The following is a 17,191-nucleotide window of genomic DNA, read 5'->3' as shown; positions in this document are numbered from 1 at the left end:
GGCAGGTCTAGAGAGACTTCCTAGCACTCAGCCCCAGTTGTACAGCCGACTTTGCTAGCGATGGTTCACTGACTTCTACGCTCTCATTTGCCGAGACGATAGTTAGCATAGCCTTCAGCTACGACCTAGCAAGGCGCCATTATCAGTGCTATTGATATTGTGAAATATGTAACGTCAAGAGCGACGTTCGTCATTAATGGATTAAAGTTAAGTATTCCACCAGCTACGTCCGTTTTTCTCAATTCTAATTTCCTTGTCATGTTCCAGACCTCACGCCAGCCTGCGTTAGCTGAGACGCTTGCATTTCGGCCTCCTTTAGCAATACCGTGTTGGCTCTCCTGCCAACCACAACAATATTCATGTAGACTTAAACTTTACTCTTGGGACAAAAACTCAAGGAATAAATGTAAGGCCATTTGGCTCCTGGGTGATAGCACAATTAGAACCAAACTGTAAGTGTACAAATCCGTTGTATTGGACGTGATAGGTGGGATTGGCAGTGAAAAAGATGCACGAGCAGTAGCTTCGTTCGGTGGAGATGCGCACATTGCGGTGATGAAATTCTTTACAGTTGCTGTCCGCAGATATAGACAAGGTACATTTCTAAAACAGCATCCGTTACAGAAATCTTAATGAAGACGGGCTGACAGCTAAATAGTAGAGCAGCGCCCTGTTGTAGATACGATGACTTTTTCATCGCTACAGGTAAAAGAGAAGTAAGCAGTTCTTCATCTGTTGGACAGTCAGTTGCCTGAAAGCTAACGAAAGAATCTGGAAATGGTAAAATAACGGAAATAGTATTATAGAGTCAGCAAATAAAAAATGTACACAACCTATTCGACCGGAGAAAGATGCAATCCGAACGACCTCTCTTCATTCTTACATCATTGAGACTTGAAGGCTATATTCAGGTCAGACTGAAAATTTCCATGTTCCTACATGGGATCGAAACACTATTTCTCTGTTTCAAAGGAAGCTCCTTTTCGCTAGGCCACCAGGACCAATGGTAAGCGCTAGTATCTCGGATTACATTCCGCATCTGTTTGTTGTGTCTACTGGAATGAGAGCATGTGATAATGTTGATAGTATTCATCTCATGATGATTGGAAGTTTCCCATGATTCCGTATTTCCAAAGTATTCTTTTAAACTGATCGTTTTGAACAGTGGTAAATTAACTGGTTTAATAGCCAGATGATGCTGTGGGCATCATTGTACGCTTGCGTGATGAGTATCATTCGACCGTTCGTACCTTCGATGAAGGTAAAAGTAGATGTTGAATATTGTGGCATCATTTAATTATTTCTTTCTTCAAATATAATGGCGTACAGGAGCAACATCGTCTTAGTATTTGTTGTGGAACAGAAGTCATCACCAAAAAGATTCAATTATTAGTTTCTACCAGGAATTTATATTTTAGAATTTAGTAACTCGGCTCCCACAGAAAGAATCAATACGCCCCTCCCTCGTCATGCGCGAAATAGCCGAGAACAGCAGTGCAACATCACATGTGGACTTCAAAGTCTGTCTGAAGAATTTCTTTCGTGCTTTCATTAACTTTTAATATAGTTATGATATTTAAAATAACTATCGAACGGAAGGCTTCAAGAATTTTATAGAACTGACACTCTTTGCTCAACACAAAATGTTTAAATGTGTGTGAAATCTTATGGGACTTAACTGCTAAGGTCATCAGTGCCTAAGCTTACCCACTACTTAACCTAAATTATCCTAAGGACAAATACATACACTCATGCCCGAGGGAGGACTTGAATATCCGCCGGGACCAGCCGCACATACCTGCTCAACACAACGGCGGAATCATTTAACTAGAGAACTTCACTTTTAATATTTTTTGTTCAGTTATTCTCTTTCATTAAATTTTATAAGTTCTAGATAGCACCACAAAGTACAATGTTGGTAGGCAGTTCGCTCGATAATCCTTGACCGTGTTAAGTTACTTAATATATATATCAAAAAAGTTTAGCATCACCTCTGTTCCGAGAGTTCCGCAACCTGTACAGGATATTGGAATAGACATCAACATAAACATCATTTCCACCCTTTTTATTGCTCATGAAAACCACACATTTCAAATTGTACCACCATACAGCGAGACCTTCAGAGGTGATGGTCCAGATTGCTGTACACACCGATACCTCTACTACCTAGTAGCACGTCCTCTTTCAAAGATGCGTGTGTGTATTCATCGTGGCACACTATCCACAAGTTCATCAAGGCACTGTTGATCCAGATTGTCCCACTCCTCAACGACGACTCGGCGTAGATCCCTCAGAGTGGTTGGTGAATCACGTCGTCCATAAACAGCCCTTTTCAATCTATCCTAGGCTTGTTCAATAGGATTAATGTCTGGAGAACATGCTGGCCGCTCAAGTCGAGCGGTGTCGTTCGTTATCTTGAATGAAGTTATTGACAAGATGTGCACGAATGGGGCGCGAATTGGTGTCCATGAAGACGAATGCCTCGCTAATATGCTGCCGATATGGTTGCTCTATCGATCGGACGATGGCATTCACGTATCGTACAGTCGTTACGGCGCCTTCCGTGACCACCAGGGTAACACAATGCCACCCCAAAACAGCAGGGAACCTCCACCTTGGCTCACTCCCTGGACAGTGTGTCCAAAGCGTTCAGCCTGACCGATATGTGCCGGCCGCGGTGGTCTCGCGGTTAAGGGGATCAGTCCGGAACCGCGTGACTGCTGCGGTTGCAGGTTCGAATCCTGCCTCGGGCATGGATGTGTGTGATGTCCTTAGGTTAGTTAGGTTTAAGTGGTTCTAAGTTCTAGGGGACTGATGACCACAGATGTTAAGTCCCATAGTGCTCAGAGCCATTTGAACCATTTTTTTGACCGATATGCCTCCGTACACGTTTCCGACAATTATCTGGTTGAAGGCATATGTGACACACATCGGTGACGAGAACGTGTTGCCAATCCTGAGCTGTCCATTCCGCATGCTGTTGGGCCCATCTGTACTGCGCTGCATGGTGTCGCGGTTGTTAAGATGGACCTCGCCTTGGACGTCGTTAGTGAAGTTGCGCATCATGCAGCCTACTGCGCACAGTTTGAGTCATAACACGACATGCTGTGGCTGCACGAAAAGCATTATTCAACATGGTGGCGTCAGTGTGAGGGTTCCTCCGAGCCATAATCGGTAGGTAGCGGTCATCCACTGCAGTAGCAGCCCCTTGGGCGGCCTGAGCGAGGCATGTGATCGACAGTTCCTGTCTCCTTCTATCTCCTCCATGTCCGAACAACATCGCTTTGGTGCACCCCGAGACACCTGGACACTTCCATTGTTGAGAGCCCTTCCTGGCAGAAAGTAACAATGCGGACGCGATCGAACCGCGGTCTTGACCATGTACGCACTGGTTGAACTACAGAAAACACGAGCCACTTACCTCCTTCCTGGGGGAATGACTGGGACTGATCGGCTGTCGGACCCCCTCCGTCTAATAGGGGCTGCTCATGCATGGTAGTTTACATCTTTGGGCGGATTTAGTGACATCTTTGAACAGTCAAAGGGACTGTGTCTGTGATACATCATCTGCAGTCAACGCTTATCTCCAGGAGTTCTGGGAACCGGGATGTTGCAAAATTTATTTTGATATGTGTCTTACCGTACACATGAAAAAATACTTTGCGAACAAGGTTATCAGACTTCTTTAGAAAATGTAGGTTCAATTTAATAACACATAGAATATTTAATTATTATATCTCTCTAAAGCAACTTGCTCTGCCAGTCCAGTTCCTATCACGATCATGGAGGACAAAGTCTGAAGATGATCTAAGTGGAATAGATCGAACCGGTCACCAGCTTAAACAAAATATTTATTCGATCGGTACTGCTTTCAGCAAATTTCACTGATGTACCTGAGGTCGCTGTTTTCCTAGAACAATGTTCCTGAAAATATTAAACGATAAAGCGCTTAAGGTGTTTGACCATTGCGCCATCAAACATAGAATATAGAACTTAGTTTTAACATCCGAATAATACATTTTCGTATTGCATTTGTCAGTCGAGGAATGATAGTACAATCAAGACCGAAGTTAAAGCAATTTTAGCTTACGCAGTTGTTATTAGTTCAAATAGCTACAAACTACATAACTCTATCGTCTACTCTATTTGGTTTCGAGAAAGAAAGAAAGACAACTGCCAAACAGTCTTGGAGCTTGTATAACAGCCACAGATACAATTTTTTGTATGAATGGTGCTTTCTGTTGCGCCACAGTATCGCTTGCTTCGCTTCGAAATTAAGACATGACAATATGAATATGTCATTTTGCAATGAACGCACAATTGACATGTGACAGATGAGAATCGTTACGAATTTATGTTCTTTCACCCTCCTTACCGTTGCTTCCACATCTAATGACTTTGTGTTTAAGATTACTGAACACACATAGCATGTTATTTCATTGGCATTTAACATGTTAATAATACACTTCTTTTGAATGTTTTTCACTGTTGCTTCTGGAATGTACACACCCTTAAGTACTTCTTGTTTTGGTACTATTACGTCTCTTCCCTCGGGTATTCTTTCGTGTTCAGCCAGTCTGATTTTCATTACCCTTTCTTCCATAGGTTCGAATGTTCCCGTACGTTCGTGTAGCTGGCGCTCTAGATATGTTGTCCTTCCATGCTGTGTCCTTAACGTGCCATAATGTTTTCTCTTATCTGTCTGTCCACAGCTACTGCGCCCTTGACTTTACGTAATTCTGTTGTCACCTCCTTGTCTTCCTGGTATCGTGCCGTTGGTCCCGACTGTGATCACTGTCCTTGTTCCGTTTTTAGCGGGATGCTCTGCCCATTCACTCTGAGTTGTCTCCTGTGATAATCGATAATAGCTTGTTGCCGCTGTAGAAAATCTTTTCCTACTAGACCGTCCTATGGAACTCTGCTACCTTGCGAACTATATGAAATGTCTATTTAACCAAAATTTTTCCGTTTAGTCTTAAATTCATTTCCGCTATGCCCACTGTGTTCATTGTACCTTCCGTAACCCCTTTCAATCTCCTTATTTCTCTATAATTCACATGTGTTTCCGCGGTTATTGCTTCTTCCTTGAATAGACTTATATGAGCACCTGTGTCGATTAGAAACTTTAACCTCGTACCGAAGTCATTGCAGTATATCTTAATTACTTTATTTTCTGCTTCACAGTCTAAGTACTACCCGAACATTGGGCGATTTTACGATGGCTACGTGCGACTGCTTTGCGTGGCGTCCACATCGTTTCCCGGCCATTCTCCTGGTTGTCTTCCGCGGTTTCCTCCACATTTTAACATTGTATGCCCGTATTTATTACAACTATAACACCTGGAAGTTCGACAATCCATCACACTGCGTCCACTCCTACATTTTTCACACATAACTATCTTCTCACAAGCTGCGTCCTTAAGCCTTTGAAACTTACGCCCTTCCTCCGCTATGTTGGGTGGTGGTATCCACCTGATTTGCGTATTACTACGACAATGTTTGGCTACATATCCTATTTTTCCTGATTTGTAACATTTCACTGGTCTTAGTGGTTTCTTTCTTCTATCGTGCCAACTCATTCCCTTCGACGCCTGATTCTTTTCCTTCATTATAATAATAGCACTTTCCTCTTGTTGGTCTATCTCTACTGCTCCCCCCAACTTCACATTTTCTCCTCTACTGCGCACTATAGTTGGAATTCTCTTGTTTGCTGACCCTTCCTCGTATAAAAAATGCACGCCCTAGTGCATAAATTAATTCTACAGCTCCTTTTTGCTGTTCTCTATCCATTTCCCTAGTTACAGACACCCTGAAAGGCTTTGACAATTCGTCTATCCTATTACCTCATGAGGCAATAATTGGTTCCACTACATACCGAGTTGCTTTGAACATATTTCAGGCGTAAAAATCGACATCCTTCATCTGAATAATTTTCTTCTAAAACACTTTTTACTTCCGCCCAATTTTTTTGTGTTCTCCCATACTATTAACTTTGATCTTGTATCCCCAGTGATTTTAGTTTTTACACATTGTAATAGTAATTGTACATCCTCCTTGTTACTACTTCAAAAGCAGCATTCACGGTCTCTATGAACTCTTGCAATTTTTCTTTTATTCCCATAGAACGTTTTCGAAATCAATACTACCGCATCCTTAGCATTGATACCTATATTATCGCTGCTGGAGGACATCATCTTGTTACGAGTTCAAAGGACCTTATTATTAATTCGTCGCGTTGGCTTGCCTGTTTTGTTGCCAAGATCTTCTTGTTCTTCTGTTGACTCGCTGAGTTTGGGGGTCGCTGCTTGTGTCGTCTGCTAGGCTCTCCGGAATCTTTGGCTCTGCTGTTCGTAAATGGCTTCCTCTTCTTGCGGGGTGATTCTGAGACACTCCTCCAATTTCCTATTTTCCTGCTGTTTAAGTGCAACTATCCACTCATCTGCCAAACCACCTTGTAAACCACACCACACATCTGAAACCATAAATTTCATGTCGCGTCCCAGCACAGCTTTGTGGTTGCGATCGGAACGTTGACGACAATCTGAGGATTGTTTGAGTGTCCACCTTTATTTGTAGTGTTAATCTTTTAGGCTTAATGGCAAGATGGGTGTGCTGAAAAGTTCAGTAGTTATTAAAGTAATATCTTTATTATCTTTGCTAACTTATAAAAGAGGTGCCAGTTCCTAATCCCTTTCTGTATAACTTGTCAGACGCAGTTTATTCTCATCAGCAGGCCACTCGCCTAAGCTTGCAATAGTCAGTTACTATTTCATAAATTGTTCCTGTTAATTACGAAGCTACAAATGCTAGCTGCTCCTTAAGACACAGACAGATCGTCTATGTTCGGAGTCATTCCCCAGAACAGATAATGATTACTTATCTTGCAGTTGATGTGTGTGTCTCCAGATCTGATCACCGACTTACAATTGCAAATATTACTTTTGCATACTCAGGTTGCGGCTGACTGGCCTACTTCTACTCTCGAACTGCTCCGTCAGACTGACTCCTCTCATCTCATCCCTTGCTTGTATACCAAGTTGCGAGTGACCCTTGATAATAGCCTTTCGGGATATTTACTTCAGCTGGCTCTCAGGGAACATAAATACTTTAATGTTGGATTTCTCCTAGAGGTTTCCGCTCAATGTTACCACTTATGTATACACGTCATGGCGGGTACCCCTTGGTACAGTCTCAAATAGTTTCATCACGTATTTAGTCCATGATCTGACGGGTTACTGGAGGTCCCTACTTTACATAACATATGCAAAATTTTTGTTGGCGTCCAACTGCGCTTCAAATAATGTCTTAATGTGCATGTTTTGATCATATGCGTCTTATCTCTCTCCCTTCCCAAATATCCTCCACTAGGGCTCCTCAATGCTTAAACTCTGAGGCTTCTAACTTCATGAAGTAACAATTGTTCTCCGCTCATTTCATCATAGACGTCTTGCTTCGTAGTATCATTGTTAATTTGTTTTTTCTTGGGACTGGCCAATTCATTGTCGCGGTATTTGTCTGGAAAAACCTCTTCATCGGAAGTAATGCCATACCTCGATTTATAAAGATGGTATAGCTCTTAAAATGGATATTCGCCTGCAAGAATGCTTGGGACAGTAATATGGTCCTTGCGACCATATTTCTTTTTTTTTCGTATAGCGGTTTGTAAGACGATTATGCCACTCTTCTTAAGACAAAATGGCAGCACTCGCACGAAAAACTCAAGAGATATGCCCACCAATCGCTGATTTTATGTCAATATTATTTCGAATCGCCGGCCGCAGTGGCCGCACGGTTCTAGGCGCTACAGTCTGGAGCTGCGCGACCGCTACGGTCGCAGATTCGAAACCTGCCTCGGAAAGGATGTGTGTGATGTCCTTAGGTTAGTTAGGTTTAAGTAGTTCTAAGTTCTAGGGGACAGATGACCTCAGAAGTTAAGTCCCTTAGTGCTCAGAGCCATTTTTTATTTCGTATCGCCGACAATCAGTTACTGGCGAAGTAATACCCTTAGTAGTAGTGGATGAGTGATAGGTTTACATTGAGCATCAGGCTTGTTAGTATATGTTTGTGTTCCAACATGTGCCCTGGAAATGGTTTTGTCCAGTCGTAACGAGGGTATGGGTTTGACATGGAGTACTGAGGCAGCAAAGGGGAGATTATATCAGGTCATAAGAATGGCACAGATATTTTTATTTCCAGAGCCACTGCCGTCAGCAGCGTATATTTCCTGTACTTCGCTCATTTTCGAATATCATTTAACTGAGACCGCGATTGTAACATTTAACTGTAAGTATAGCCATCAAATATATATGTGGCTGGTTCCCTAGGAGGTTTCTGATTCTGTCTACGCATGCTTGGCGCACAGCGATGGCGGTAATGATTCATGTTTCCCGCTAACGGCAGGAGCTATCTGAATGGAGAGGCCTGTTGGGACGCAGGACCGTGTTGTCCTCTAAAAATCGGAATACCGAACTAATACATAATGTATGTTGGAGAGCTATCGTGATAGCGTGGAAATTTGAGAAGATCTGATATGTACATGTATTTGCACTGGACCATTATTCCCTCCAATGTAAACTGTTGACTGCTTCTGCACATTTCATGTGTTTATTTCGTTGAGAGAATATCGATTGTGGTATGCATATCTAGCAGATGAAAGAGCGGGGGGAAGACACGTTCGCTGGTTCTCTAGACATGAGAAACACCTTAGTTGACTTTGTAAATTATAAGGATGATTTGAGATCAGTTATGTCACTGACATTGGTATTCACAAGTGGAAATATCAGTTTCCTCTATTATATTCGAGGTCTTCGCCAACGAGATTAGTTTATAGCTACTCAATGGTTCACAGCACGCTGCACCTAGCTAAATTCTCGGGTTTCTAGAGAAATAATTTCCAGTCTATATCTTCAGAGTTGTGCGAGCGACCGGTAGCATGTTGCTATGTGCTTGATATTGAGAAGTACCATGAAAATGGTATGATATTCTGGCAAGCCATGTAAAATTAGATATGTTCTTGTAATCCCATAGTCTGGACAATTGTGAACAAAACAAGCAAGCAAGAAAATAGGTCGGCGCCAGAAACAGTAACACCTTTCTGCAGAGGGGAACCGAACCAGCTTTTGTAGAACAATCTTCGCGGTGTATGTACGAGTGTCTGGTGATTACTACTGCGTGTCCTATCGAGAGGGAGGTTTCTTCAACTTTTCATTTCAAAAGGCTGAAAACACAGCTTAAAGCAACAAAAAGTTGTTCAAATGGCTCTGAGCACTATGGGACTTAACATCTGAGATCATCAGTCCCCTAGAACGTAGAACTACTTTAACCTAACTAACCTAAGAATATACACATCCATGCCCCAGACAGGATTCGAACCTGTGACTGTAGAAGTCGCGTGGTTCCAGGCTGAAGCGCCTAGAACCGATCGGTCACTGCGGCCGGCTTAAAGCCAAATACCAACTGGAAACAAATTTACGCCTTAAGGTATAGACACAAGGAATTTTCAATTTTAGTTATGAAAAGCTGAAATTGTCTGAAGGCTCACATACCGAACAAGAACCCACTTTTTTATGAGATATGGCCTAAGAAGAAAAGTCTTGCCATTTTAATATGCTAAAACTCGGCTGAAGGCTACACAGACTACTTAAGATTATAAAGGAAATTACTATGTAAAACACAAGGGAGCGGCGCTCAGAAGGTTCCAAGGGTCAGCCTGGGAAGGTAACACCAATACACATTTAGGTGAGACAGGCAGCCAGACCGACAACCTTTCAATTGGAAGGCAACACAACTGAAAGCCAGCCGACGAACCACCCAACGAGATCAGTTCTGGTCCACCCAACCAGCAAAACGACAACAAGTTGTCAATAGCACAACGTTCCGGATACTAGTACCCAATCCAGCCAAGTCAGAATAAACTCCAAAAACCACCAACAACACCTCAGATGTCGAACTACATGCCATGATGGATGGCATCAACATGATGAGGAAAATACACTGCCAAAAACTACCACAACCACCAGGATAGGTCACCAGAATGTCAACAGCCTCAAAGCAGAAGATACCGCTGGTACACTTCATTAATGAAAGGATGAATTAAATTAAGTTAAACACCACAGAGGAAGATGGCTGCAATCCTAGCCAACTTCAATGCACACGTATTGTTGATTGCGGGAATCTCCCAGAAAGCGCCAACCAGGATCAAACGAAGAGATGTCATATCAGTTGAGGCTTGATAGTAGGTTAAGTAAGCACTCTAGTGTCCAGGATCGGTGGGCTACGAACTTCGTAACCCTCACAAGAAGCGCCTCACAATTCCAACCTCGCATGCACGCAGCCAGCGGCTCCGGCCTGACTATGCACCATGGAGACTTCCTTGCTGCTCTGCCTCAACTGACCCACTCCTCACACACAGAAACGGTCAAAAGTTCAAATACACGTCGGCCGATGAGACGACGACTGTACTACCAACCAAAGGTCGTTCCCACACCAGTCTCCGTCCATTGGACAGTGCACGTGTCCCCAGTGGTCAGCAAGTACAGTCTGTCAGCACCTCACTGGCGATCTGTCCCCGACACTGCTCCATGCCCCACTGCACTCCTGGTCTGTATCCAACTGACTTGCAGACACACGATGGCCCGGAGATACTATCGGTCACTCCAGAGATGGTACGACAGTGCATTATTGCTGTTGCTGCCGCTCATGGACAAGTGGAATAAGAAAACGAGGCGGCAGAACTGTAATAGAAGATGACAAACAATAAATGGAATGAACACGAACCGTGCATGGCTCAAGTATAACACTGAGAATTTTTCAAATTCGCCTGTAATGGTGAGTTGCTATGCTAACATTTCGCGGTGTTGTGTCAGCCATGCTGGGCAGTAGAATGTGTGCATGGCTAGTTAGAGCTCACATTTTCTGTTAGGATCGCTAGGAACAGTGCACCCTGCGCTACTCTGGGAAGCATTGGAACAGATTTCTATAGCACGACCAGTAATGTCAGTATCCACAGGTAGAGAGGTATCGTGCCAGTAATGGTAAACATGCTCGCATGGCCAAGAGGCGTCTCAGGTATGGAATTGGCGTGAGTGCGCCACCCAGCGTGACGCCTTCGAGCTCTGTAATGGTATCAGTTTGTTAATACTTGACAGTTGACGATAGTTCGAAAGCATTTTTTTATGTGCATTGAGTGTTTGTGCACTACATTATTTTTAGCTGTTTAACTGCTGTCAGCATGTTGGCAGAGTGTTATACATTCATTATATTGTGAACATGTTTGCGGGTTTTGTAGTGCATTATTTCGACAGTTTGGAATTAGCATGTTTTCAGAGCTTTTTCATGCATTATTTTGATAATTTACAAGTTATTTTCGCGTCTGCACCTCAGTGTAAGGCATTATTTCGGTGGTTTGCAAGTAGTTTACAGGCCTGCAGGCTGTGTATTGTGACAACAAACACGTCAGAGCGAGTGTTTTGAACCAGTGTAATAAATAAAGTATGTGAAATCCATCACTAAACAAACTGTCCCAAAATAAATGAAGTACACTCCTTCCTCTCTCCAGCAGCCCAGGACAGGCTCCCTTTCCTGCCATTTTACCCACCCCAGACCACCATTTTGGATTAAGTCATGGAAGCAAAGACGGGCCCTCTGGTGACAGTGCTGTGTACTAGGTAAGTTGGACTTCAGACCTCATGGTCAACACACTGGATGGAGCTACTACCTCAAACTGTTTAAATTAACACTGCAAGCAAAATAAAGACTTACGTTCATCCCATCCAGCAACCCAGGACTGGTTGAGTCCATTCCCCACCTATTCCAAGGGAGAGGTGGCGGTCAGATGATTCTGGTTAGTGGAGATAGCCCAAGTGACCTATGTTACCCACCATTTTCTTAGGTTAGGGAAGGTAGCTGTGGAGTGCTGCATTGTCCTCCTGGAATTTGAACTTCCAGCCATTTTCTGGGGATGTGGAGGGGAGGGGAGGGGAGTAGGGTGGGGTTTATGTTAGTGGAAGTAGCCCAATTGAGCTGTTTTTCAGCCAAATTTTAAACTTCCTGAGATGATGTCATGCAACATTGTCATATCTATCGCCACTATCTTGGATCCGCCATCTTGAATAAATTTGGCAACAATGGAGAGTGGGACAGAAGGAAGTCTGTCCCTCTACTTGTGCTGCCACCTACCGTTAGGTACTCCATATCAATGATGTGAGTAGTCATTAGACCTTATTACAGAGCACTCTGCGGAACTCAAGGACTTCCAACTTGGTCAGGTGATTGGCTGTTACTTGTGTCATACGTCTGTACGCGAGATTTCTAAATTCTTTAATATCCCTGGGTCCACTGTTTCCGATGTGATAGTGAAGTGGAAACGTGAAGGGACACAGACAGCTCAAAAGAGTACAGGCCATTGTCGATTGTTGATGACAGAGACTGTTAACAGTTGAATAGGGTCGTAATGTGTAATAGGCAGACACCTATCCAGACCATCACACAGGAATTCCAAACTGCAACAGGATACACTGCAAGTACAGTGGCAGTTAGGTGTGAGGTGAGAAAACTATAATTTCTTGGTCGAGCGGCTGCTCATAAGCCACGCATCACGCTGGTAAATGCGAGACGACGCCTCACTTGGTGTAAGAAGCGTAGACATTGGACGATGGAACAGTGGAAAAACGTTTTGTGGAGTGACGAATCAAATTACACAATGTGGCGATCCGTTGGCAGGACATGGGTATGGCGAATGCCCAGTGAACGTCATCTGCCAGCGTGTGTACTGCCAACACTAAAATTCAGTGGCGGTGTTGTTATGATGTGGTCGTGTTTTACATCCCTTGTTGTTTGCGTCGCAGTATCACAGCACACACCTACATTGATGTTTTAAGCACCTTGTTGCTTCCCACTGTTGAAGAGCAATTCGGGGATGGCAATTGTATCTTTCAAAAAGATCGAGCACCTGTTCATAATGCACGGCCTGTGTCGGAGTGGTTACACGACAATAACATCCCTGTAATTGACAGGCCTGCACAGGGTCCTGACCTGAATCCTATAGAACACCTTTGGGATGTTTTGTAACGCTAACTTCGTGCCGACTGACATCGATACCTCTCCCTGATGAATGGGCTGCCATTCCCCAAGAAACCTTCCAGCACCTGATTGAACGTATGCCTGCGAGAGTGGAAGCTGTCATCAAGGCTGAGGGAGGGCCAACGCCATATTGAATTGCCGCATTAACGATGGAGGGTGACACGAACTTGTAAGTCATTTTCAGCCAGGTGTCAGAATACTTTCGATCACATAGTGTATTCACAAAGTGAGTAAGCCAATGACAAATACAACATTCCAACTGACTTAGGTTTTTCAGGTATATCCAGAAAGCTCCAAAGTTCTCTTTGCTTCTCTCTTGTTTTGGATTTTTGCTTTTCAATCTCATCTCTCTTTTACTACAATTCCGTCCTCTTGGTTTTGCACTCGTACTGTAAGATCGTTTCGCTTTGCTGTTTGTTGAGCCTAAGGTAGTGCTCTTATAGTTATATGAACATCCGTCCACCGCGGAGAGCCCTCTCGTCATCATTAGCCTTCATCAGGAATTGCCCGGCGCTGTCTCACGTCGGCAAATATTTGGCCACTCCAGACTGCCGCTCTCCTGCATATCGGACCACACGCTTGGCTGCACCCGCTGCGCACACAGCTCGCCCCACGGACGACCGGGTCCGTAGTATCCACACACGGCCTGATCCGTTACGCAAATTTATGACAATTTATGCTGTAGCCACTATGTAGAAACGTTTCCTTCCTTGTCGCATGCACGGGCTGAAAATGTGAGTGAAACGCTATCCACGAAATTACACCGCGATAAAAGGAGGACTTTATTTTCATGCGACGCCACGAAGTAAGGCTGTCTGTACCTCCTGAGTGGGCCGATGACATCTGTATCGGAGTAGGCTATGAAAGTCAATAGCTTACCTCATATTATTTCGTTACTATCGGTTATTAGTTTCGGCTTTGTAGCTACCAGCTACATTTAAAAATGAGAAAATATAAACGATTACATATTGATAGATGTACCAAACAAAAAACTGCACCTCAACTGTAGGAATAATGTGAACAACTCGCTTAAAAATATACCGACGTCACGTGAGATAGTCAGTATATAAAAGAACACATTCAGGGCGTGCCTACTTACCGATTAAATGAGGTTTACAATGATTTGTACTAGGGACGCCAATAGAATAGCACTTATGTGCAATTTGAAGGTACATGTATATAAAAATATTGTGTGTATTAGAATAGGCTATGTGAGATGGAATAATTTTTACAAATTTCTAAAATCTTTCAAAGCCTACATATTTAAAATCAGACATTAGATTTGATGTCTGTTAAGTTCTACATAAATTCGATTCATTTGTGATAAATGAACGAAATACATTGTGTAAAAAAACAGATAATGAAATGGCTGTTTAAAATACATTTGAAGGCTGTATCTATACAACAGTCATTATATGAAAAGCGGCACTTCGCATGGCAGTTGTCACACCTTCATACATGATAGAGTTAGGACATTATATCAAAAGTAAAAGTGATTTAAGATAACAGACTAGTGTGGGCAGGACTCACTTTCTGAGGAATCCTTAAAAACTTACTTATGTATATAGATAATAATAACAAGAAGAAGAAGAAGAAGAAGAAGAAGAAGAAGAAAGTAAGAGACTTCATGGGGAGAAAATGAGGGATTACTGGAAAATAGGAAACAACAACAAAGGAAGTAGAGGGACTGAAGTTGTTAACGTGATCCTAGTTGGTCAATACGATTGTTAAAATAATAATAATGCTAATAATAATAATAATACAAATATTGGTAAATACAATCAGTCACTTTTTGAAATATTTATTCCCTAAACCCATTTTCGAAACTTTTCAGGCTAATGTTCAGTTGGTGCACAGGAGGTAAATCACCATTACCAAGAGTAAAGCTGAATGCTGGCACGCTGACAAGAAGAGGGGACATGCTTTAAGGCATCACCGGTAGCTTTGTTTATGTGGCAATTTGGATCCAGTGGACTTTTGAACACTATTAAGGTAAATACATCTACATCTACATGACTACTCTGCAATTCACATTTGTTTGGCAGAGGGTTCATCGAACCACAATCATACTATCTCTCTACTATTCCACTCCCGAACAGCGAGCGGGAAAAACGAACACCTAAACCTTTCTGTTCGAGCTCTGATTTCTCTTATTTTATTTTGATGATCATTCCTACCTATGTAGGTTGGGCTCAACAAAATATTTTCGCATTCGGAAGAGAAAGTTGGTGACTGAAATTTCGTAAAAATGTCTGGCCGCGACGAAAAACGTCTATGCTGTATTGACTTCCATCCCAACTCGTGTATCATATCTGCCACCCTCTCTCCCCTATAACGCGATAATACAAAACGAGCTGCCCTTTTTTTGCACCCTTTCGATGTGCTCCGTCAATCCCACCTGGTAAGGATCCCACACCGCGCAGCAATATTCTAACAGAGGACGAACGAGTGTAGTGTAAGCTGTCTCTTTAGTGGACTTGTTGCATCATCTAAGTGTCCTGCCAATGAAACGCAACCTTTGGCTCGCCTTCGCGACAATATTATCTATGTGGTCCTTCCAACTGAAGTTGTTCGTAATTTTAACACCCAGGTACTTAGTTGAATTGACAGCCTTGAGAATTGTACTGTTTATCGAGTAATCGAATTCCAACGGATTTCTTTTGGAACTCATGTGGATCATCTCACACTTTTCGTTATTTAGCGTCAACTGCCACCTGACACACCATACAGCAATCTTTTCTAAATCGCTTTGCAGCTGATACTGGTCTTCGGATGACCTTACTAGACGGTAAATTACAGCAACATCTGCGAACAGTCTAAGAGAACTGCTCAGATTGTCACCCAGGTCATTTATATAGATTAGGAATAGTAGAGGTCCCTGGACGCTTCCCTGGGGAACACCTGATATCACTTCAGTTTTACTCGATGATTTGCCGTCAATTACTACGAACTGCGACCTTCCTGACAGGAAATCACGAATCCAGTCGCACAACTGAGACGATACCCCATAGCTCCGCAGCTTGATTAGAAGTCGCTTGTGAGGAACGGTGCAAAAGCTTTCCGGAAATCTAGAAATACGGAATCAACTTGAGATCCCCTGTCGATAGTGGCCATTACTTCGTGCAAATAAAGAGCTAGCTGCGTTGCACAAGAGCGATGTTTTCTGAAGCCATGCTGATTACGTGTCAATAGATCGTTCCCTTCGAGGTGATTCATAATGTTTGAATACAGTATATGCTCCAAAACCCTACTGCAAACAGACGTCAATGATATAGGTCTGTAGTAAAATGGATTACTCCTACTACCCTTCTTGAATACTGGTGCGACCTGGGCAATTTTCCAATCTGTAGGTACAGATCTATCGGTGAGCGAGCGGTTGTATATGAGTGCTAAGTAGGGAGCTATAGTATCAGCGTAATCTGAAAGGAACCTAATCGGTATACAATCTGGACCTGAAGACTTGCCCGTATCAAGCGATTTGAGTTGCTTCGCAACCCCTAAGGTATCTACTTCTAAGAAACTCATGCTAGCAGATGTTCGTGTTTCAAATTCTGGAATATTCCATTCGTCTTCCCTGGTGAAGGAATTTCGGAAAACTGCGTTCAATAACTCCGCTTTAGCGGCACAGTCGTCGATAACAGTACCATCGGCACTGCGCAGCGAAGGTATTGACTGCGTCTTGCCGCTTGTGTACTTTACATACGACCAGAATTTCTTCGGATTTTCTACCAAAGTTCGAGACAATGTTTCGTTGTGGAACCTATTAAAGGCATCTCGCATCGAAGTACGTGCCAAATTTCGCGCGTCTGTAAATTTTAGCCCATCTTCGGGATTTCGCGTTCTTCTGAACTTCGCATGCTTTTTCCGTTGCCTCTGCAAAAGCGTTCGCACCTTTTTTGCGTACCACGGGGGATCCGTTCCATCTCTTACCAATTTATGAGGTATGAATATCTCAATTGCTGTTGCTACTATATCTTTGAATTTGAGCCACATCTCGTCTACATTCGCATAGTCAGTTCGAAAGGAATGGAAATTGTCTTTTAGGAAGGCTTCTAGTGGCACTTTATCCGCTTTTTTAAATAAAATTATTTTGCGTTTGTTTCTGATGGAT

This window comes from Schistocerca gregaria, chromosome 6 (genome assembly GCF_023897955.1).
Source record: "Schistocerca gregaria isolate iqSchGreg1 chromosome 6, iqSchGreg1.2, whole genome shotgun sequence".
NCBI lineage: Eukaryota > Metazoa > Arthropoda > Insecta > Orthoptera > Acrididae > Schistocerca > Schistocerca gregaria.
The sequence above is the reverse complement of the archived record's forward strand: the minus strand, read 5'-3'. Positions refer to the sequence as shown.